Source organism: Asterias amurensis, chromosome 5 (genome assembly GCF_032118995.1).
Source record: "Asterias amurensis chromosome 5, ASM3211899v1".
Taxonomy (NCBI): Eukaryota; Metazoa; Echinodermata; class Asteroidea; order Forcipulatida; family Asteriidae; genus Asterias; species Asterias amurensis.
Window position 1 is genome coordinate 26,893,370 of NC_092652.1, and position 26,170 is coordinate 26,919,539.

At 36.6% G+C, this 26,170-nt stretch overlaps 1 protein-coding gene across 1 annotated transcript in view; it reads right to left on the reverse strand.

Annotated features, from left to right (window-relative positions):
• Positions 1-25,541, reverse strand: part of LOC139937183 (uncharacterized) — a 60,883-nt gene extending 35,342 nt beyond the window's left edge. Inside the window, exons 1-2 of the mRNA XM_071932242.1 lie at positions 25,281-25,541; positions 10,508-10,753 (exon numbers count right to left, since the gene is read on the reverse strand). The gene's annotated coding sequence lies outside the window, so the exon portion shown is untranslated. The remainder of the gene's footprint in view (positions 1-10,507; positions 10,754-25,280) is intronic.
• Positions 25,542-26,170: the final 629 nt, after the last annotated feature.

The window sequence follows — 26,170 nt, forward strand, 5'->3', positions numbered from 1 at the left end:
CAAAATGATGGCAAAATTGATGCAGGATTGATCACTATGAGTTAGGTCTATGATGAGTTAAGTATGTGTTCGTATATAGGTGTGTGTATCATAATGATAATAATAATGAAAATAATAATAATAATAATAACACCATTTATAAAGGGCGTTTTCCTAAAGTGTTGTGTACGAACACTCATTGTGTACACCCTGTGGGCGGTTTGCCTGATCTATATAGACAATGAAAACATTTCTATAACAACAATTGCCAACAAGATTTTTTTTAAGGTTGAGATCGAACCAATGAATAAACATAATATAAACAAATAGATGTCCATACAATAGTTGCTATGCTGACGGTAACCATCTGTCTATATCACACGATCTGGGTAATCCATTATCAGAGAGATGCTTGCTGAAATGGCAAAGTCATCACCAAATGGATAATTAAGATCGCTATGGAACATGTACACAGTATACTCCGATTACATGGCACCGTGTCATACATGTATAGAGTAATTAAATGACCAACATGTGCCATTGTATGTAATGACATTCTAGGATGCATACTAGATTATGTAGCTGCAGTTAAAGAGACATTGTAATATTGTTACAAACCTTGTATCTGTATAACCATGGAGCAAGGGCCTTGGTATAACGGGCCTCAAATTTCATTTTTGAAAGGGCAAGGTTGTTTTCATTTTGCAATGAGCACTTCCATTAGAACAAAATGGCAAAGGTCTAAGGGAAACACTTGAAGGGACACCAAGGCCAACAGAGGTCATGACCCAAGTGGCCAGTGTAATGGGACATTTTGAGGCGCTAGGTGGCAGCAGACTTACCAGGTAAACTGCCATTGTTTACGTAGTTCTGAGCAAGTGCACATTACCGAGAACAATTGGATTTTACCTGGTAAGTCTGCTGCCACCACGCGTCCTGAAAGTCCCCCAGTGTGTAATTCCAGGTCTGATATCTCTACAATACATGTAGCTGTTATGGAGGTACATCTAGGTTTTTGTATTGACACAAATACCCTTTGAAATAATTGAAATATTCTCAACCTTCTCAGGAGATGACAGAAAATTTGAAATCATAAGCACAGCCTACCCCCCCCCCCCCTTCGCAGCTCATTGTGCAATCAAAACTGTCACTGTCATTTGGCGCTCAATTAATGGCATGGTGAAACCCCCCCCCCCCTTACTCTTATGTAATGCCCCTAATGGATCTGGATGTTACTGCACAATCGCCTGGAGGGGCTATCACGTACAGGAACGCGTACTCAATGTAACACCAAACGTTCCATTTAAATGAATATCAATAGGAATAAATTATGTTTTCAATAAACTGTGCTATCAACTTTAACGATCACCAGTAGAACGCATAAACATATCACACGTTTAACGAATTCTAATATGTTGAAGGCACACTGACGTACATGTAATGTTATGTGTACGCTAATGTCCCTGTGACCACTAAGTTGTCAAATGAATGTCAATCAACATAAATCAGTCTAGCAGGTGCACTCATCAAGGGGTATAAGGGACAAAGTGCATTAAAGCTATTATTTCAATTAAATATATTTTATGGTTTTTATTATATATTTGGCATCAGCAATATTGAAGCATGGGAAATTCACAGAGTATAAAATCAAAAACAATCCTTGGTTGTAAAATAGTTCAAAAAGACTGAAAGGTTCCTGAAAATAATAAGTTGTATTGTTTGGAGGGATTAAATGAAAAACTTACCGACCTACTGCATGCAGAAAATTAAGAATAATAAAAAGGATTAAAAACAGTGAAATAAATACATGCTGTAAAAGCTACCTTCAAGTACTATTAGTGTTTCTTACGTACACAATACACATACATGTACTTCGTCCCCTTTCATCCAAAATGGAAAACAAGGCTTTTGAAAGACTCTACAACAAAAGATGTGGATGAGGCTTGGTGTATGTTAGTTTGTCTGCTGTGATTCAAATGCTACTCAAAAAAAGATAGTTTTCAAATCAGCGTCGGAGAAAAACTGTTCCTCCTCACAACCTAGAATTACTTCAAAAACATCACAACTAATTTCTTGTTTTGTTGTATCAAAGATGTTCGCCGTGTGCTCATTTATTCAAACCATCACTGACTCACTTACATGCTGTGAGGTACAAATACCAAGAAATTACATGAGTTAAAAGCCACAACGGAAATGGACTGGCAAACATTCATTCCAATTACAACCGAGTGAGAGTGCAGTCACATTCTTTTAAATCTGCTGCCTCAAATGTAACCGCATCTAAATCGCAATAAAGAATCTGTCAAAACTCATTTTCAAACATGTATTGTGCACAAAAAGGGACCGACAAGAAATAAAAACTAGCTTGGTTATCGGTGTCTGTGGATTGTGAAATTTGAGAGCTGTAATGACTTCGGAAGACAATCAGCCGTCGATTTCACAAAACTCTTCCTAACTTAAGGCTAATCTTAGGACTTAGGTTGAGTCCCAACCATGCACTATAACATGCAGACCTTAAGATTAATCCTATGCCTTAAGATTAATCCTAAGTTAGGACAAGTTACTCGTCCTAACTGGAGATAAGACGAGTCCTTACTCTTTGTGAAATCAACGGCAGATCATCAGATCATCAAAGTTTTATTTTCTCGCTGATGTATCACCCCCATTCTGAAACAACTACACTGGCTCCCTATCTCTCAACGAATCATCTTCAAGCTGATGCTCATTGTCCACAAAGCTCTAAATGGCAAGGCTCCCCACTATATTTCTGAACTGCTTCAAGTTTACACTCCATCAAGGAATCTTCGATCAAGTTCCATGCTTCTCCTCATTGAACCCAAGTCTCGACACTCATGGGGTGACAGGTCTTTTTCTTCAGCCGCGCCACGCATCTGGAACTCTCTACCACTTAATCTTCGATCTTGTGTTTGTACCGCAAAATTCAAGTCTCTTCTCAAAACTTATCTTATGTCACAGGTTTTCAATGACTAATTTTGTTGTGTCTGTTTTTCTTTGTGTTGTGTTTTGTTTTTGTTTTGTTTTTGGTTTTACTGCGCCTTGAACACCCAGCAGGGTGGATATGTGCGCATTACAAGTCTTATTATTATTATTATTAAGGATATCAAGCTACGCAGAAATAATCAGACAATAGTTTTAATGTAATACATCTATTGGTTAGCTAAATCGGAACACCAATTGTAATGTACTTTAAAAAGATGCAAAAAATAGTTAATGGTCTAATGTTTCGACCCTATCATTACATTAAGCAAAGGGCACGTATGTTGGACAAACTTGGTATTTGGGAACCTTTTGAAGGGGCAACAAGGCCAGACTAGGGCGATACATTACATGGTCTCTGTGGCGCCCACTTACTCAAGGCCCGTTTTTAGTTTCTTCTCAATCACATTAATTAATAAAATGTAGTCCCAGTTTCACACATTTCCTGTACAATCAGTGAAGGTAGAAGAGTTGTGATTGACAGTTGGTGACTTGTGGTTAATGATTGGGATATTCCCTCTTCAAGATTCAACAAATCAAGCGTGCAAAGTCACAAAGGCATAAAGCGGGTTCATTGAATTCACTTCAAGGTTGGTTTTTACCGCTGAGCTTGCTGGAAATATTGGGGTTTTACTTCCTGGTCCAACACAGACAGTTCAGGGCCTAATTTCATAGAGCTGCTTAGCGGGAAAAGTACTTCTTCTTTTAATTTCTGCGCTAACTTCAAAAGAGCTGAAGCAAATTGTAATGAGTAGCTAAGCATCAAGAAAATTATGCTCACCAGAATAAGATTATCAACCAAAATACCATTATATTATGTACCACATGTGACTGGTATCTTATTTTTGCTTAGCAGAACTCATTTACGCAATATTTGATACTTATTCATTTCCATGAAACAGGGCCCAGTCGGTAAAGTTATTGCATTGTGTGAAGTGAGCATTGCTGTTCAGTGAAACTACGTCACAAACGTTAACAGGATAACAAGATTTGGAGCTCCAAATAGCGATGACCTAAATAAGAGGGTGCTGTGCCTATACAGGGGGTCAATCTATTTTGGGTAGCATGTAGCCATTCAAATAATGAAGATAACAAGGAAATGATTGCCCAGGGTTTGACCTCATCTTTCTTGTCCCATAAGTTTTGTCATATTTCAAGGATGCAAATGGTAGACGTAAAATGAGTTAGAACCACACTCAGGAAGTAAATGATGTGCTCGCACACTTTGTCAAAAATATTGTTGTTCCTGCTCCTTTGAAGGCGAGCCAAGGATAACAACTACCCATGATTAAAAACTTGCAACATTTTCATTTCAAAACTGTTGCAATGATATTGTGACGGCTCACAACTTGACTATAGAGTCTTTCTGTAAATGTGAGGCCATCTTCACTTTTTGCTTTTAACAACATCAAATATTAGTTGGTTAGAATTTTGCTATTGTTTTTTTTTAAATCATTTTAAAAATCCAAGTCACATACGTGAGAAACCGCAATCCCCAAAACCTTGACGCAACCTTCTAGACAAGAAACTTAACCATCAGAGATCTACATATAGCAGCTGTCACACAATAATCCATTTCCTTTCAATCAAGCCATAACTATTTCTATAAAAACAAACAACATTCGGTAAGATGTCCTTACCTTCACCCGACTTTCAATGTGGAAGAAAACGTCATCATCAGATCAGGGCAACAATATGATCTACTCTTGACCTTTGATATACATGTAGCTGTCGGCATTCTCAAGCTATGTTCAAGGTGACATTTAACTCAAGACATGGTCCGATCAAAAGACGCTCGTCTCAATGTTGAATAAGAAGCACCTTGTCAAACCTCAGAGAGTAAGTGGCTAAGACAAGAACCACGTCTTGTTACTCTAGCTTTGGTATCTTTGGTTGGTAGGTCATGTAAGAAGCATGCCAAAGGCTGCATACTTCAGCGGTGTCCATCTTTTTAAAAGTTCAGTCACATTTACACCACTAAACTTTTTGGTTAATTCATTATCTTACATTATCTTATTCTAGGTCCAAGTTCAAATTGTTACTAATAAGCTAACTAATTTCCTAAGCCAAGAAACTTTGTGTTCAGCATTTAAAGCCATTGGACACTTTCCATAAACAGTATTGTCCAAGGCCCACACTTCATGTATCACAACTTATATATAAAATAACAAACCTGTGAAAATTTAGGCTCAATTGGTCATCGGAGTAGGGAGAAAATAACAGGAAAACCCACCCTTGTTTCTGCATGTTTCGCCGTGTCATGACATGTGTTTAAAATAAATCCGTAATTCTCGATATCGAGAATTGATATTGTTTTAATGTTTTCTCAAAAAGTAAAGCATTTCATGGAATAATATTTCAAGAGACGTCTTTTACCATTACTGTCTGTAAACCCTGTAAGTTATTTGTAAATCTGTGAACTTTTAACTTATGTTCTGTTCCGAAAGTGTCCAATGGCTTTAACAGCCTGGCAAGCCTAAACCTAAAGAAATACCAGTGGTTTTTTAACTGTGGTTTGACACTAAGGGCCGGCCATTTCTGAATCAAGTGACTTTGGGTTAAGGTACGGTCATCCATTGCCTGCAACCACAACATTGAAGAAGATTTTTTTATTTTTTTATTCTCCTGATTCTTTTCAACTTGTTCTACTTATTAAATTCATAAACAAGAATAAGGCTTGACCCATAATCTGATTACCCTGAACGAAGTTTGACATTGGAGACTCAGTTTGCAAACTTAAAGGTACTTTGATTTTTTTCTAAAAGTAGTTGGATATTTTATTTTGTTTAGCATTATTTTCAATTAAAGATTGTGCGAAACAAATAAAAGATGTAGGACCTGATTGATCTTGGGTTGCTGTCATTCCGAGAAAGTGTCACTCATCTGCGAGTACTTGACAAAATTCACAAAATGACGTGCGCGAGAAACACGATACTAGCTTTGGGAATACATGACAAGTTTAGTTGATGAAATCAACATCTGGAGACTAAGATTGGCCAGAGATAGTGTGGCCAGAGAGCGGCCTATTTCCTTCCAAGGCTGACCAGAGGTAATTTAAGGCATTAATTAGGAGTCACTAATTGGAGCGTGGCAGTGGTCATTTTCAAGGTATTGGCCATTGACCATTGCTGTTCTTAGAAGCACAACTGATTTAAATGTACGTAGCTTCTGCCACAGTCTTACAGAACCAAATAAATTAAAATAAAGAGAGATGTCTATTGATAAAAGAATTGTTAAAACAAATTCAAAAAGAACCATTTCATAATCAAAATTGTCTTCTCTGTTATAGATAAAATCACCAAATGTGGCGAAATACATCAGCATAACACAGTGACGAAATAATTAAGGCAGCAAAACAACTTTGTAGTTGTTTGCTTTTCTCTGTTGCTCATGTAGAAACAGCTAGGCAAAATTCCACACAGCTGTTATTAAAAGCAAAAAAGCAGCTAAGCACAAACAAATTATGCTTATCAGAACAAGATTACCTTCCAAAATACCATGCCATGTGCATCTTCTGTGACTGGTATCCTGCTCTTTTATGCTTTGCAGATAATTACTAATCAGCCTTTCTGCTTTAAAGCCATTGGACACTTTCGGTAAACAGTATTGTCCAAAGGCCCACATTTCGTGTATCACAACTGATATAAAAAATAACAAACCTGTGAAAATTTAGGCTCAATCGGTCATCGGAGTCGGGAGAAAATAACGGGGAAAAAACCCACCCTTGTTTCCACACGTTTCGCAGTGTCATGACATGTGTTTAAAATAAATCCGTAATTCTCGACAACGAGAATTGATTGTTTTAATGTTTTCTCCAAAAGTAAAGCATTTCATGGAATAATATTTCAAGAGAAGTCTTTCACCATTACCTTCTGTAAACCCTGTAAGTTATTTGTAAATCTGTAAACTTTTAATTTTTTTTCTGTGCCGAAAGTGTATGGCTTTAAAAGCAATTATATAAAATTGGGCCTTAATTATAGACACATTTCTTATTAGTACTGGAGTGCGGATCTTAACCTACCTAAATTGTAAAAAATTACAAGATTTGTTTGTGTTTCTGCTTCTGCTCAACATATTTTCATTTTTTTACCAATTCCATGAAATAAAATGGTTTCAGTTCAGACGTTTCAGGTTGGCTATCATGTGATACCAAAAAAGGGTTGATAAATTCTCCCCTGTAGGGCAATCGCCCTTGTAGGACATGTTTTCACGTTGTCTCTGAAATCTGAGACGGGAAATGTTGAAATATTCATAAATTCTTTGCATGGGTTCTTAAATGTCTATTCCTTATAAGGAAAAATTCATATGAATTTGTTTCACCTCTAGCCTATGTACATGAACACAGAGCGGTTTCTGCAGTATACATTAGCTTAAAATTTTCTTTTTGGGGGTACTTTTAGCAATATAGATATTCATTCCATTTTATGTGAGAACACAGCAATGGTACATGTACCTGGACCCAATTTCATAGAGCTACTTAACCACAAAAAGAAGCTAAGCATAGCAAAATTTTGCTACTGGTATCCTGCTCATTTCTGCTAAGCAGAAAGTTGTTGAGCAATATTTTTTGCTTGAAAAGCTCAATAATATTTGGCCTAGATCATTTACAAGGTACTTTGGTCATTCCCTGAAATTTGGGACACAACTTCACAAACTGTGTGAAATGTTGTGAATTTCTTCACAGTAATTGATATTAACAGATTCTGTGTATTAGAGCAGCACTAACTCACAACATGAATTTTACATGAATTGTATTTTCTTCGTACGTGATAAGGATAAACTGTCACACCCCATAACAGCTACACCAAGTCTTTTGGTTTCCCTTTTACTTGTAAATCAGTACCTTAATTTTGTTGCATCTCAAGAACATTCGGGATTTTCCCCAGGTTTTTGCAAAACTGTTGCCCAGCATTTATTTTTTCTATTTTTTTGCCACAGCACGCTGAATTGAAACAAGGTCTTTTTGTTGATTTTGGTTGTTACAACCAAAATTAAGGACAATGTGTTCACATGCTGAAAATTGTTTGTGGTTTTTCACTATTTTATCCTGACTCATACAACGAATTACGCCCAAATTTCACAGGTTTGTTATTTCATGTTATGGTTGATCACACAAAACATGAATACTGTCTGCGACAATTTTGTCAGCTCTTTCATTCCTGTATAATACCTTTAACAGTATTGGACTAGGCCTGACATCCTGAAATCCATATTCCATGCCTGAATTCAGATGAATTTAGCTGATCTTAAACAAAAATCTAAAATTAATTCCATGCCTTGCTCTATACTGCAATTTTTTTTTTAATAGATGTTAAATTTGCATCGGGTATAAAGAATATTAATTTTGGTTTCACCCATATCCACCGATGTGTCTTAGCACTGTATACTCAGTACTTTCCTGAGTTCTGTGAAAAAAAAAAAGTCACAGGCATCTCGGGTGGAATTCAAGTTGGATGTTCTTGCTCTAAAAATGTGCACTGAATGGCGAGAAGGAAAAAAAACTATACTTGATAAAGGGTTCCTAGTAGAACATTCTAAACTAGCAATTAATGGGTCACAGCCTTGAGAACACAACACTGTGAATGCCAGGAGGGAAGTCAAGACTCCAAACGAGGTGAGATGACGAGGGTTAATTGCGTTAAGACGTTGTCTCAAATCACCACTCTCTCTCTACTCCAACCCGTCGTACATGTTGTATCCTTCAAGGTGAGGCGTTAGGCAGTGATTCTATGTCAGGTCATGCATGCTTGCGTCCAAATGCGTTCCATCAAATTGGAATTTTAAATGAGTTAAAATCAAACCAGGAAGATTCTAGTGAAATGGTTTGAGGGCAGAATCACAGTCGAATGGCATTGATAATGATGATGAGGATGGTGATAATGGAGAATGAAAATTACAAGAATTTATTTTGCATAGTTTGTTTACCATCTTTCCCCATAGAGTATATATGAGCATGTGAGAGAGAACTGTTATTTTTTTTATAATGGTTGCTTAATTTTACCACCTCTGTCAAGTAGAAAACAAGTAGTACAGTCACGAAAAACATATTATATATTTTTTTAATTTTAATATTTCCAATATTTAAGGTGATCCCTCTGCTGCCACTACCCAGGTACATGTATTATTGTACACTTTGGTGAGATCTGCAACAATATGTCAGTTATGGTTTAATGGCTTCTTGCAATCCTGATCAAAAATATTGACAAAATAGGGAGACCGCCATCACAGGACTAGGTAGCTCAGTTGGTACTGCGCCGGCACATTAATCCATTAATATTTATTTCACATTTAATTATTTCATTACCGATAGAGCAAGCCCCAATAACAGGATGGTAAGTAGGAAGCATGAAGAAATGTTAAAGGTTCAAGGTTTATTTTTAAGTAAGAATTAGCTGTTAAATATTAATTTTTAAATGGGCCGGTGTATCTGATCCAATTGATTGATTAAATGCTACTGTACGAGGTGGTACTTTAATTCATAAGGCCTACTGTACAAAATGTAGCTTTAAAACCAAGGTCTGGAACTTCACTGCAGCCAAAAAAGTGTAACTTCCTGTTTCCCTCCCCTTGTCATGCCCTAATTGCCAACACTAATAATAATAACATGCAGTTCTTATACAACACTTTTCAGACTCAAATGGCATCCCAAACCGTTCCTTGATTTTTTCTTTCAGCTATTAGAGTTATGTTTGAAATTATTAGAACCACATGCAGCCAGGCCTGATACGTGTACTTCAAGGAGGGAACGAAGGCAATTGCACCATGCCCCCGAGTCAATGCCTTCGTGCCCTTGAAATGCTCCAGCAGAAATCTACAATCTCCTCATAGAGTGCCCTTTACAATAGAAAATGCCTTGGTGCCCTTGCCCGTTCAAAACGAAGCATACATGAAGCTTGTAATGGTTTAATATGCAACCAACCATGCCTGAAACACCAGGCCAAACCCCTTCTCATCAAGATAAGAGTACTTGGTTATTTTACGTTAATTATACAACACACCAGACCTACCTTCACAGAGATAGGCAGGGACAATGATTAGTGCTTACTGCTAGTCAAATAAAAACTAACAATTAATTATCGTAGAATCCCAATATAAATCACATCCATCAACTATTTACAAGCAGTTTAGCTTGTTACTTTACATGTATTTTGTGTACTGTCAGTGACATTTGCGAAATGAAAGTATTATACATTGTACAACAGCATTATATGTCAAAATTGGTTCAGAGAACAATTGTTTTTTTTTTTCAGTGAAAATCATGCTGAATAAATATAGTGACTCTCGAATCGATTCACTTTTCAAACTTACAATGTTTTATACATCACTGAACGATTTCCCTTGCATAGCACAGAAAAATGGAACACAAAATAATTCAATAGCAACTCAAAAATCACCAATTGCTATTCAGTTTCAGCGATCAGTGTGCAGAAAATAAGTTCAGTTTAAATTTCTCGCTATTTTGTTGGACCAAATCATTCCCAGTAAACATTTATGAAAGCATTGACTGATTCTAAACACAACAAACCCTCACCTGAGTGTAGTCAGAATGGATTCCTCAGCATTCAGACTAAAACGACGTCCCTGTGTTATTGATGTCCACGTCTACCGCACAGCAAGCTAGTTGGGCACCCAGTATCGCCTTGTCATTAACCTTCTACGATGGACTAGGTTTGCTCGCTCGGTGTACAGTGTGCCTACTACATGGATGTAACCTTTACAGGCTCCTGTTTGAGTGGGTTGAAGTCCTTCAATTAGGAATTACTTCTCCTCGCAGAGCCTGTACAAGAAGAAAAAGGGATGGCGAGAGAGAGAGAGAGAAGACTGTGAGATCGGGAAAAGGTCAATGTGGGGGAAGGAAATATTGTCAAGGATGAACAGGAGCAGACGAGACATCGGACACAAAATTCACTGTTATTTTATCATGGGTTCTATTGTCGATGTGTATTACTGCAATGAATCAGAGCTCTGAGCCGGTCATGCATTTTAGGGGTAATTGCAAGAGACTAAAGGTGATTGAATTAATAACTGTCACTTGAGGGCGCCGTTTGGATTAAGTTGGGATACGTTTAATGGATTTCAGTAAAAGGGAAATGTTATGTAACCAAGTTATGTGTGATCTAATTCTTCAGATTTGAATATAATTCAATTGAATCACTCAACAGATCTGAAGTTTATGAAAGCAGTATTTTAAAAATAAATCAAGCCTGGAATTTCATTTTAAAAGAGGGCAAGGCCGTTTTTATTTTGAAAAGAGCACTTCCATTGGAAAATCTTAAAGTCTTTGGGAAACTTTTGAAGGGGTACCAAAGCCAAAACCAGGGCAACAGAGTCCATGCCATGGCTTTTGTGGCCTTCATGGCCTTCATGAAATACCAGGCCTGACAATTATTTCAAATTGCTGATTTCTAGATGGTGTTTTTTTTTCAACACTTTCTCAAAAAACACACTTTATTACCCTAATTTATACAGTGCAGTAAGCTTGAGCGAAATTTCCCCTTCCCCAATGTGGGGGAGGACCCACACCCACTTGTTCTGCGATACAATCCCAAAATTTTCCCCAAACCGATAATTTCCTGGAAACTATTCTGCCAATTTAATTTAACGGTCCTGTTTATCTCGGCAACCCTTTTAAATTGCAATAAGCTATTGAGGCTGTCATAATGTAACCTCAGTCAATATTTCATACTTTATCGTGGGCCGAGTTTTCTGAAAGGGAATTGGGTATAATGGGTTTTCTCGATAAGACTAATACATCCATCTTTTAGTTCATTGACAATCGTGACGACTGATTTGCATTTTACATCCATTTATCCAAATTGGGGAGCTTGTCTATTGTCCCTTCAAGCCTTGTTTAGCCCACATTGGTCATTTGTAGGCATCAGCCACCTGTTTCAAGTCCTGTACAAAAAGCCTACAGTTTCGAATAGATCAAGAGAAAAACTAAATCATTAAAAGCAACATTGAATTTGTAAAAAAAATTAACATTAATTCCCAGTTCAAACATATTATAAAAACTCACTAACAAGTTCATCAATTTTAAGACCTTGCAATCAGGACCCTGTATTTGGCACCCCCCAAAAAAAATAAAAAGGAGGGATCATAATTGTGAGTTTGTAGACACAGTGACCTTTAAGTGTCCAAATATTAACAACACTCCCACATAAAAAATTAGACTGAGGATTACAATAATATCTAAAGAAGTGAATAATATTTGCTTCTTATGATGTTGTAGTTATTTTATCAAAAAACTTTCCGGTCATTGTTATTACATTTAAGCGTGCATCAACATCATTTGTAAGACTTGACAGAAGGCTTGTATATAAAATATCAAAATGTTTGTCCTGACAATTTTAAAAGCAGCTTAAAAAGAAATATAATAATTGTGATTACTAATTGAGACCTTGGCCGGTGTACTCTATACCTGTAGGCGGGTGTTCTTAGAAACGACTTCTTATTGTGTTTCAAATGATGGATAATATGCAGGTAGCATCTACATGTAGTTGGTATGGCCAGGCATGACCAATACAGTTTGATTGATGTTACTAATTAATGATTGGGCGATGGAGGGGGGGGGTGAGTTACCTATTAGTGGTGTAATTATGATCTAGAGTTCAAGATTTCATAATGAGTACGTGTAGCAACGCTAGTGACCAGTAGTGTACTGAAACACTACTGTACTAAGCGTACAATCTTCTTTCACACACACACACACTGTTCATGACCAACAACCTTTATTGCTGAAATGTAATTTTGTGTTGGCTTTTTGTTTAAATTTGGCAAATTCCTTGTAAAAATATTGGGATTTGTCGCCGTATATGTTATTCATGTCATCAATCTAAAACAATCAATGGATACATTTCAACATGACGACAAAGTTAAATTCTGATGTCTGTTCATAGACTAGATACTCTGAAATTCAGCCCACATTTTCAACTTACTTACTGACGATTCCTTATTTTCTTTTTCTTCCAAATACAAAGTTTTGTTCTGAACTAAATGTGCACTTCAAGAATACAACACTTCTCAAAATGAACTTTATCCCATCTCAGCCAAAAACAACAACCCTTACTCAATAGGTTTCCATGACAACACCCACTACTTTAAGTCATCACTGGGTGTGGGTTGATATAGTTGAATATACATCAACTCATACCCAAGAGGTTGTCATGGCAACTGCCTCTTTAAAAGCCATTGCTGGGTGTTCACAGGGTGAGGAGGTGAAGGGTGCATGAACAAGCAGAGAGGCAAAACTTCCAATCAATGTACTCATTGATCTTAGTATAGGCTACTGTTACCCAATACACTGCAAGTTGGCATGGAAACCGGCAAGACGTCTGAGATATCACAAGGTGCTATTGCAATCAATGTACCCACTGAATATCCCAGTCAAGGTTTTAGCCAGGTTTTGGTAAAAGAGGATCTAAATTTGTTGGAAATTTAAAAACTGGATACCAAATTTTAGGCTACACCTAGTAATTAGGTTCAAACCTTGCTTGTGGGTTCATCTACATGCATTAAATAACATGGATATCAGTGAACAATTTCCGTTGTATAGCAGAAAAAAATCCTATATAGATGATACCATTTGCTACTAGGTATTGGCACTCAGTGTGCACAAAATCTATTCAGTCAAAGTATTTCGCTATGCGAATGTGCTGAACTGGTTCTTTATGACCATTCACATTAAAATTATGGCTTATATTAGACACTAATGGATTAAATTTAAACGCTTGTTAACAAAACTCAACAACTATAATTGTCTTTTTTTTAATGTTGGGCTTAGTATATGGGAAATTCCCAAATGCACAAAATACAATACATATTTTTTGAAGTGCAATATAAATGTCATTTAAATTGCTGCAAAATAGTCCTAGGTAAACATACATCAACCCACATCATGTACACTACATCATTTGTATACACCTACATAGCTCTACGTTTGCAATAATATGCAGCGCTACGACTGACCAAATGGGTAGAGAAAATCTCATCCATTGACCTGGCCTCCGTACATGTAGGTATAGGTACTGTAGTCAATGATACCCATTAGGTTACCATGCCAACCATCTACGTACAAGGCATCACTAGGTGTGACTCCCTGGGTATGTGTTTACATGTAGGTGGATTTTTTTTTTGCCGACTTGATTATGGAATATATCCCATCGTTACCCAGGAGGTTGGCATGGTAACAGTCTCTAGTGGGGACCATCAATAGGTGTAAAGCATTATAAGTGGGTATATGCTAACGCTGAAGGGACAATATTCAATTGCTCTCTGAATATCCTAGTGAACATCAAATAACACCCAGTAAGTGGCCATGGCATTTGCTTACCAATAATATGAAATCCCAGAGCTCCAATGTACCTACACCTAGGTGTGACGAGCCACAATTTAACAGACTGTAAAGCTGCTACACGATGTAAGCAGAAAATTGTGCCGGCAAAATTTTCTCAGAGGGAAACACTACAGGGAACCAGTACAAAATAATATACATGTCTAATATATGTTTTGGCTGGTACCCACACTGCTGTTAAAAGAAAGATTTGTTTTCTGTGCTAAGCAATTTTGTGGGTAATAGATGAATTTACCAAACACAATGCTAAGCAAGATACGAAATGCTCATCGTGTGATTTAGTATTATGTATTAACGCAATTTGGGTAGAACAAAATGGCATTTAAATAATTAATAGAGTCAGAGGGTGTAATTAGCCTTATTATTGATCTGGTTTAATGAGATTTTGACTAACAGGCAAATGTTAATTGCACATAGGACTTCAAAAGTATTCACTAAACTCAACCAAAACCCTTATTTAATTCTTGTAATAAACCTCTACTCATTTTTCATGACTTGGAAAAGATTTTTGTTTTTTAAGAGGATTGGGATGGGTATGAATTTCGATTCAGCTTGCTTTCATTTTGAAACTAAATGATATTTTTCGATACACACATAGTTATATTTGCTGGGATGACAAGGATCTTTTGTCCCCAACATGTAGATGCTGAATTCTATTACAACAATTTGCAGTCAGTATTTGAACGAAATACGGCACTGTGTGGAATTCAGAAGACCTCAAATAAAATGCCTGCATGGTTGGTCAGGATTTCCTTTCGGACAATCATTTTATTCCCTCTTGGAGATGCATTCATTTCAATTCATGTAAAATGTACAAGGGAATTCAAGTCAATTCAGCAGAGTAAAATTCATTTGTTTATTTTGATCTAGTTTGGGTACGGTACACAATCATTTCTATGAATATGTAAATCAGGAAGGTACATGTATCACTGTCTCCTTGAAAAATGCCCCTAATTACTCAAATAACCACCCAATTTTATATGATATACAGTTATCAGGATTTTTATTTACAATGTGTAGTTCTATTACAGGTTTCCATGACAACATAACAGAAACAAATAATTTAGGCAAGGTTATATTGAAGTCATGCATTTGACAGTTTTGATACAGTGTGCCAGAATGACCTAGTTTCCCTATTAACCTTCCACAATGTGAAGGTGGTAAACTGAAACTAACTCAAATTTTTTAGTTAATGAAGGATATTCCTCAAGGGAAAAGTATCTGATACCAAAGTCATGTTAAGATGTAAAACTACATTGGAACATTTCTTACATTGTAAAGTGTTAATTGCAGAAAAGGTCAATGAAATATGGCATGCATCAAGTAGCTAACATCTGATTGCAACACAGAAAGTGCATGTCCGGCAATGCAGCAAAGGTCATCAAACATGCAATAGTTTTGAGGGGTTTCATAAAATAATGATAAATCTTGATCAGGTGTTTTTTAGGCTAAAATCTTTCCGCTCATGGATTTTACAGAAATTTAAGTACGGAAGTAAATGGGCCTAACTTCACAATGCAAAACAAAAACAATTTCAAAGATTGAATACAAAATACCAAGATCAAATGGCAGAGGAAAATGTATTACTTCTTATTTCAGAGCTTTAGTATACCCAGTGTCTCCTTAACCTTTGCTAATAATTCAGTGTGGCATATCAGTATAGCCTGATCTGATTGCAATCCTTATCAAACCTCGTCTATAGAGTACCCCCTTTGATTATTCTGTTCCGGCTGTGTGGGCGTTCTGGAAGGTCTGCAAGTGTGATTTCCTAGTTGGGCCATTCCGGAGGTACGGCTTTTCTGAGTATGTGGAGGGAATCTCAACTCCACCCCTAGGGGTGGTTCAGATTGCTCCTACTATACTACCGTCTTGTGAAGATTAGGATGAAATGTTTCATGCTACTCCCTGGGTGTATAGGGGCATCTACTAAATCTCAGTGTCCGAATGTTCCAAAGTTGTGGAAATAGAAATTGAGCATCTGTGCCATGCTTCATTTGACAGCATCAGACACGAAGGGTGAATCTCCAAACAACAAAAAACATGACGCATGCAAGTGATCACATCATTGGAAAAAAATATTTCATATTTTTAAAAAATATTTCATATTTTTTAACTAAGCAATAAAAAAGAATATTTATGTTACTTTGACAATCGGACATAATCAAACGTAATTCAATTCAACGTCTGTTCAATGTGTGCACAACTTCCTTTAAAATAACTTTAAGGCAAAGCATACTTTTGGTAATGATTTTTTTTGTTAAGTGACCATCAAACTTATTGGGTAAGGAAACACTGGAGAGCTGTTGCTGTGGTCTTTAGTAATGTAGTTTTTGAGAAAGTGCTCCCTCAAAACTGAATCTTAGAAAGGCTTCATGCATAAAGCCTTTTTATGCATCTGAAAGTGTGCAATCTACTTGACATGACCATTGTGTGTAACAACTATTGGGTGGTTTTCTTTCATTATTTTCAAAGAAAAATTGAGCCCATATTTTCACATCTTTGTTAATTAGCATGTTGGGATACACCAGGTGAGGGTACTGGTCTTTGAAAAGAACCAAAAGTATATTCTCCAAGAACTCAATGGAAATGTTCTAAAACACAGGCAATTTATTTTGTAATTGAAATGAAACACAAAGTGAAAAACGACCCTGTTTTAAGGGCATAACATCTTACCCTAAATGCCTGCATTCACATTTCATTCCGATTCTGTCTTTCGCTCTCTCAAGGCATTGCGGAAAACCCTTGCTACACTGCTTTTTATAATTTTCTGATTCCAGTCCATATTCATAATACAATGAGGTTATGCACATACTAGTTTGTGTAGAAGGCAATTGTATTGTACAAATGTGTAGGGGAAAAATGTCTGCATATAATTTAGTACTGCAAGAATTCTACGATGAAGTGCTCAGCTGATGTGCGATGTAGACTGCAAATTTCTATTTCAGTGCATTAAAATTTAAAGGCTTGTGTGACACAGTCAGGTTATAAATGACAGATTTGTGTCCTGCTTTCTTGAGACATTATATAAATTATTATAATAAATTATTTCTTTGGTTGGGGTCAGGGGTCGGTAAGTGGTAGATAGATTTAACTTATTATCCCTTACTGGAAAATTAAAATGGCCTTGACACAGAGATACAGAATTGCAAGCCCAGGGGAGATACAGAATTCATTTGATGAAATGTGCAAATAGAATTTATCATCAAAACCCAAGAAAGTAATTTAAATTATTTGCGGGAAAAAAAATCCACAATGAGGTCTGATCACATCACATCTGAAAATAATAACAGGCTAAATTAAGAGGGAAATGTGTATTTTTGCAATCTCCTATCACCCCCCCCCCCCCCCCACACACACACACCCAACCATTCTGCTCCATTAATCAAATGCCATTCTACATGACTCCATAATGTTGTGCATCTACTGCACCATAAATCATCTCATACACCTAATACATACAACATTGCATGTATTTTTCCATCAGAATTCAACCCAAGTCTAGTCCGCTGCGTCCACTCAAGGAGAGATAAGATTCAAGTTCATTTCACACTCCGCAGCACTTGTCACTGGTAACCTGTCCAACCAGTGCATTACATCTAAGTTGCTCAGTTGGTGACCGCACACTGACCTAGACTCATCAATGTATGAATTGCTTTCATGAATTTCATCATGAATTATGGGGACATTAATTTTAACCCAGAATAATGAAAAAAAGCATCAACATGCTGAACAATTTAGACAATGTTTTATACCATCAACCTCTCCCCATTACTCGTCACCAAGAAAGGTTTTATGCTAATAATTAATTTGTTTGACTCAAATCAAGTTGCTACCGTTTATGACCAAAGATCTTTTTTACTCTTTTGCCATGTTGATGTTGTAATTTGTTTCCTTCCATTCAATATTATTTGGTTACTTCATGAGATTTATTTTTATTTTTGTACAAATCAAAGTTTTCATGGGACCTTATTTAAAGGAACATTACAGAATTGGTAAAGGCCCGGTCACACAGGCCCCGATAACGAGAACAAAAACGAGAACGATAAAAATGCACACTCGCGATTGGTTGAATTGCTCCACGCAGAATACGCCCACGCTCATTCAACCAATTGAGGGCGTGCATTTTTATCGTTATCGTTTTCGTTCTTGTTATCGGGGCCTGTGTGACCGGGCCTTAAGAAACAAAAATCTATGCACCTTAGGTGGGATTTGAATTGATAACCCTCGCAATTCTACAGCAGATGCTTTAATTGCTATGACTAACATTAACAAGCATGCCTACATGTAGATAAGATGCCACTTCAAATCCTAAAATTATAATTGCAACAAAATTATTTGATATTTGCAACAGGAATAATAAAAGTTTATTTTAGTTTTTCATCGCAAGCCTGGAATTACACCCAGACACTAGGCCCAATTTCATAGAGCTGCTAAGCACAAAAAATATGCTTAGCATGAAACTTCTTCCTTGATAAAAACAGGATAACCAACAAAATTTCAATTTGTTGCATATTGCTTGTTACTGATATTCAGCTGCTTATCCTGAAATTCACATAGAAATTTGGTTGATAGTCCGGTTTTCATAAAGGAAGACATTTCACACTAAGCAAATTTTTGTGCTTAGCAGCTCCTTGAAATTGGGATCTTGGCCTCAGTGCCCAACAAAATGTTCCCATTGGCTTTAAGATTTTCCAATGGAAGTGGCCTTTGCAAAATGAAAATGGCCTTGCCCTTTCAACATGTTCAAAGATGAAATTCCAGTCCTGTCACTGATGTGTGACAGTTATAATATTTAAACCCCAAAGTTTTAAAGTAAAACTCAACACAACTCGCAATTTCATACGTGTCTGAATCTCAAATGCCAGATGCGGTTTTGATCAAATTACTTTACTGTTCATGTAGCCAGAGCTCTAACCAATAATAACCACCATTCCTGGCATATGTCATCATAAACTGTCACCATAGAGCTAGGACCCTGTAACTATGTTTTGTAAGTAGTTCTAGTTAAAGGGGAAGTCTAATCCGATAACACATCAATATTTCCTGCGTTACTTTATGTTGATGGATAGTGGCCAATTCCACAGTAATTAACTCTCCCCTTCCTTATTATTGACCCCTTGCACGGAACGGCCACTCCTCCGAAATGTAAGTCAACCATTTCCGCCATATTGGGAGTCAAATCCTGTGTGTACATTTTGACTCCGAAAATGGCGGACTGGATAGGCGCATGACTGTGAGTGCGATTTATTTATTTAAATGAGTCAAGAGAGTCAAATACCGATGCAATTAATTTTTTTCTGTGGTTGAATTTGTAACACAGTGCAGCAATTGTAAACATCTGTGCTGTAAGAGTAGACTTGCGGGTACAACCATGTGTACAATCTCTGTGATGTAGAAATAAATTTAACTTTGAGCAAACTTTTATCATTGTTTCTGATTGGTCGATCCATGGCAACAAAGAGTGTGGGCTGTCAGATAAAACTTTTAAGTAAATTTTTCAAATGTATTTTCCTAGTATGATACAGTAAGCCACATTGTCAGCCATTATGAACTCCTATGTGTTTTTGTTCTTTTCCCTAGTTAGTAGTACTGATTGAGAAAGCCTTTGCCTAAGAAGTCAAAACCACAGCCGTAGCAATATTAAAGGTTTGAGAGGTCTGAGGGTGCATTCAAGCCTTCCAACCTCAAGTCTCAGTCCTTATAGGCAGCCAAGTCTCAAGTCATTCAGGCACTTTAAAGGGAAAGTAGAAGATTTAAAGGCTTTCGTGGGAGTCCAATCATTACCGCAATTCAGGCCTGATACTTTAACGTATTTGCCTCCATGCCCCTCTGGTCATTGCCTTGGTGCCCTTAAAATGCTCCAATAGAAATGTAGTGTCCTCATATAGGGTGCCCTTTACCAAGGAGAAATGGCTTGGTGCCCTTGCCCTTTCAAAAATGAAGTATACAGGCCTGGAAATTGCATGATTATCTCAGTGCTTCACGGCAAAGGTGTTGAACACCTACGCTGAAAGTGAAAGTTATTTGGTAGGATTTTTCTAAGTATTTCAAATGGAGACACGCCTAAGATTGAGCATATTTTGTTTTTGGAGCGTCTCAAGAAGCTTCCTCTCAAGATTTTACCATCTGTACAGCTCTTGTCTATTTCTTTAAGGAAAGACGCGTCACGCTTCTATTCAAATGACGGACATGAACATGGTACAATGTATGCTCTTGCATAAGACCTTGGGTATAACAATTGGTTTATTTATTCTCCTCCATACCAGACTGTTTTGCTTTCACATTAGGGAAACTTGCTCATTTGTTTTCTTTTATTTGTTGCACAATGAAAATAATCAATACCAGGTCAGCTCTTAGTAAATCAGATTTTAAGAAGGTTAGATTTGACATTATCCTTTTAGTTTTTTAAAAGGAAAGCGTCAACGTTTTTCTAAAATGGTTGTTGTTATAATTTTTTATATTTTTCATTAACAACAAAAATATTGTTTTTTACAATGTCAATTGGTGAATGGTGCCAAGCTTTCAACTTTTTTGCACAAGTTTCCACAATATTAAGAGCATTTCCATCAGTTTATCTGTTTTGTGTTGTTTAGTTAATTAAAACAATTTAGAAGTTTTGGCCAAAGGATGAATTAAATTCAAGACTACAATATTTATGATCTTACTATAATCCATGGTTATTTTGTTGATAAAATAATCTTTTAGATATTCTGAACTTGCATACAGGCAGCCAAGGTTTTAAAATTCAAATGGAAAAAAATTAATCAGCAAATAATAATTTTGATGAAAACATTCTAGACATTCAAGGACAAAATGTTACGGAAGAATTGATGCAAAATTTATTTCAAACATTTGTTGAAAACACAAATATGAGATGACAGAAACATGCCAAATTGTTTCATGTTATGTTAAGAACTTGTCACTTTTTTCAATTAGTATATCGTAGGAGGTCCTGTTTTTGAGGTGTCCCTAATATCGTGGCAAATCTTTTACCTCTCTGTGCGTGATGTAAACAGTCCCAAGATAAAAATTGGGTGGTTTTATTCGCCAAGCAAAGAGTCTCCTCTTCTTTGACCAAAACTTAGAAACACGTAAGGCTCCACTGGTCATTTGCACTTGTAAATGCAAAAAGTTTGGTATTTTAGGCATTTCTACAAGGTACACAAATATGTCATAATGTTGAGGCCATATAAAAATATTTGCCCACCGAAAAAGTTTCATCAAACGCTATTTCAATTCCTAATTCATGATGATCAAAATCATGTGACTGAATGTTTTGCTGAGCATTCTTGAAAAAAATACCGAGGCTTAAAGAAGCCTGTGCCTTATATCATTTTCTAATATTTTTGGAGATTTTTATTTTGTAACCCTCGTATCAATACTATTATTTATATTAAAATTTAAACATCAGCTTGTTGATTCAATTATCACTGTTTATTTATACGCTTTATTATAAATATTAAGAAAAAAAATAGAAAAAAAAATAAATAGAAATCAGATTTTGAAGCCAGTAATTATTCACACTTTTTATATTTTTTTTTTTATTTTTTGCAAGTTACCATGGTAATTTTAAAAATTTAATAAAAAAATATTTTGAATAAAATGAAGAAAACTGCTGGCTATACAGTCATACACAGAGTCTCAAAGAACACTTGTAGTCACTGCAGATGTTTCTTCCATGTATGGCTTCACCGGGAAACCATACTTTCTCGTTTGCCGTGAAAACAGGAAAAACTCAAAACAAATGGGGCCAGTTGAAGTCATCCAAGATCGGTGTGTGGTGTGAACATTTCAATGTCCATCAAGTTTTAATACATGTTTGCATACTTCGTATTAACAAATGAAGATAATTAGGGCATCGGTTGATATATGGCATCATTATTTTTTTCCCAATTCAAAGAAAAAGGCATAATAGCGTGATAACTGGTAAGCAGAGGATATATTGTACTTCCACGCATTATGCAGTATGCACATTATTATCAATTAGGACACAACTATTACACGTTTCAACATGATTTTAAGTGTAACCCAAATCATAACGACTACCCATTATAACATTTTCAACACACTACTCACTACCGCCCATCAACGATGACGTTATACATACATTTGAACATGTGCACAGACAGCATTACTCTACCTCATTAGTAATTTTCTCATACCAAGCATACCTCCAATGATAATGTGAATTCCTAACCAACCAGTAAACCTATACAACCTGAACATCAATATTCATCATGATTGGGTCTAGTCCATTTTATACAGGGGGTGGAAAGTATGAAGCTGCGGTTCAAAACTTGCTGTATTGCGACCAGAGTGTTGACCAGGACATTGGTCCTTTGCATTCAACACTAACACACTAACAAGAGCGCTAACTATATCTGCTGAGCAGGTTTTCCTCATACTGGTCAAAGGGTTAAGACTTTATATAAATTAAAGACACTGGACACTATTGGACGGTAATTGTCAAAGACCAGTCTCCTCACTTGGTGTATCTCAACATAAGCATAAAATAACAAACCTATGAAAACTTGAGCTCAATCGGTCGTCAAAGTTGCGAGATAATAATGAACGAAAGAACACCCTTTTCGCACGAAGTTGTGTGCTTTCAGATGCTTGATTTCGAGACCTCAAATTCTAAATCTGAGGTCTCGAAATCAAATTTGTGGAAAATTACTTCTTTCTTTGAAAAACTACATTACTTCTTCAGAGGGAGCCGTTTCTCACAATGTTTCATACTATCAACCTCTCCCCATGTCTTGCATGTCTTGTTACCAAGAAAGATTTTATGCTAATAATTATTTTGAGTAATTATCAAAAGTGTCCACTGCCTTTAACGTAAAGCTAATTTGAAAGAAGTCCTTACATTTCTGGTGTAATTACTTCTTCAAACAACCTTAATAAAACAACATTTTCTGAAGATAATATAAATAAAATATCTGAAGGTATTTTTTACATTAAAATATTTGTTTTTCTTTTTGATGCGGGTGGGGAGTCTAAATCAGTACATGAACTAGGTTGTTTTTCATGTTTATTTTGTTGTTATTGCTGTGGTATTTGTAGGGAATTTTCCGGTGTCAGGACACTTCGTACCCTGGACACTTCATACCTTTTCAAGGTGCGAAGTGACTTTGGACACTTCGTACCTTGGACACTTTGTACCTTCTTACAAGACACTTCGTACCTTCTCACGAGTCACCTCGTACCCTCTCACGAGACACTTCCTACCTTCGTACTAATTCGGGATTTCTGCATTGTTTATGATTATTTTGTGCTTTGTGATTGGATGATTATGAAATAAAAGCAAATCAAACCAATTGTTACTATTTTGTTGGGACCAAGGAGCCATTTTGACGATTGCGTGATTGTTTGACTTTAAAATATTTGTAAAAAATATTGGCGGAAGATGTTGTCCTTGGCGGTAATTAACTTAATACAAAATATCAATTTCACTTTAAAAATTACATTCACATATTCAAACGAAATAACAATTCATTAAGTATTGTTAACTTTTATCTCAATGAACATTACATTATTGAGGAGTCCACATTTTAATGAAGGTACGAAGTAACTCAGCTGATGGTCACTTCGTACCCCGCTCACGGTACGAAGTGACCAATTTTGGTTACGGTATGAAGTGTCCTGAAGGTACGAAGTGTCCAGGGTACGAAGTGGCAAAGGTAGGAAGTGTCCGACATTTTTCATTGAGACCAGTTTGCTTGTCACTTCAAAGTTAAATATTGTTTTTTCACTAATAAATATTTAACAAAGGCGGGAGGAAGTCCTCATGTGTTTTAGCCAGTGGCAACTGTTCATGGAGAACAATGTTACCCAACATCCACTCCTTGCTTACCCTCTGTACCAACATCCCCACCATAACAACTTTAAGCAACTACGTCAGTCCACTTGTGCAAGATATCTGGAGTAAGAAGTGCACAACTTATGCAATAAATGTTGCGCATGTCAACTTTTGCCGTTGCATAAAGTTTCCTGAAACGGCGGCTGGAATGCTGAAGACAAGTTAAAACCTTCCAATTCCCCCTGCCTTCCTTCACTCCAACACCACACCCCTCCTCTTATGATGTTATTATCAAGTTTGTTGACATGGTGAAAAATCAAGACAAAGACAGACTGCCTTAGCTGAATATTTACATATCAGAGATGCAAATGCCTCTGGTACCCTTGCCCTTTCAACAAATTATGTTGCACAAAATACCGGAACATTTAAAAAACACTAATTCAATTGTTAAGTTTAAGATTGCTTTAAATATGCCTTTGCTTATCATTTAATTCTTGCATTTGTTTTTTACCCACCAGTACATCTTCCTTGTATTTGTAAATCGTTCTTTTTTTTCTTCTTTTCTTTGGAGCACTAGGAGGTACATGTTTTTGTGTTACGTGCTAAATACGTACCCTCCCATTCCCAACAATCTTCCTTGCCAAATGTAAAGAAAGTCAGCAGCACAACTGAGATTCAATGAATGTCAACATCTCCATCTCCATTGGTTCAGTCAGCAAAATATCCTGCCGGATACATCTACGCTAACTACGCTAACATAACAATAACATTTTAATTGTCCTATAAAATAAAATAAAGTACTAATTTTACCACCATCTGCAAAAAAGGGGCAGGAAATAAAATGGACCTTTTTTAGCCAGGTTTCAAAGCACATCTTTTAGTAGACTAGAAGACTGAAATTAAAAAACACCCAGACTTGATCTGATGATGAAAATTGAAAGTCATATTATAAGTAAAATGATAAGTGAACGATGAGGAATAATAGTCTGTTTACGCAGACTGGAGCTAAACAATGCATTTACCACTGGCCTACACCCAAACTGTACACAAATTAAAAACGTAAGGTAAACATGTTGAACATCAATTCGATTCTGAACACACACACGCATGGAGCCTACGAAAATACAGCAATGCCTTCGCTGCAATACTTACCACAATTTTACAAAATGTCCATGCCAAATATCGAACTTCTCAAGCAGAAAACCCTCCAACAAACATGGGCTAATGTCCTTGCCGTTCACAAACAGTCATCTTGTTACAGGACATCAGTAGCTCGCTAAATGGCTGAATGGAAATGAGACAAACTGCACACTGTGCTTATCAAGAGCCTAAGGACCAAGGCTGCGGCTGCCTTTTTCGCCTTTTTTTCACCTATTAAATTTCCATAAAAATTCATTGAACGATGTGTGCACATTTTACACACACATGCATGCCATATTTATTTTACATTGGTTCCGCGTAGCGCACTTGGCATATCAAATAATCTGCCGCGAACCAGGGATACTGTCCAAATGACGTCATTTGTAGTGAACGGCGGAGGCCGTATGACGTCATTTTAAGTCGAGTTTGTTTATTTCCGGTTTATTGCTCAGTTATCTGAAAACAACAGCGTAAACAAAATATGTGTAGTTATCTTTTTACAAAAGTATTGTTTTAGCTAGGGTAGAAAGAGGGAATTTCCCTAAAGACGAAAACAGGGAAGCAACGAAACAGTATCGTAGTGGAATGGGAGATACAGTGTTCAATCATGGTTCAATGTTGGCCAGTCGCCCCTGTGGGGTTGTCGTGCCATAAACCGTAGCAGTGGACATTGAAATATTGCTTTGCAATACATGATGATGTAGTTGTTTGTTCGATTGGTCTTTTGTTTATATTGAGGACAGTCTAAAATCAAAACGAAACTTTTTTGCTTGTCCACTTTGCTTGTCCACAATTTAACGTTTATGGCGCAAGTTGCGCCATATTTAACGTTGCGCAAAATGGACTTGCACTTGCGTATATAAGAAGTTTCGTGAAATCGGCTGCTGTACCAGCATTCACAA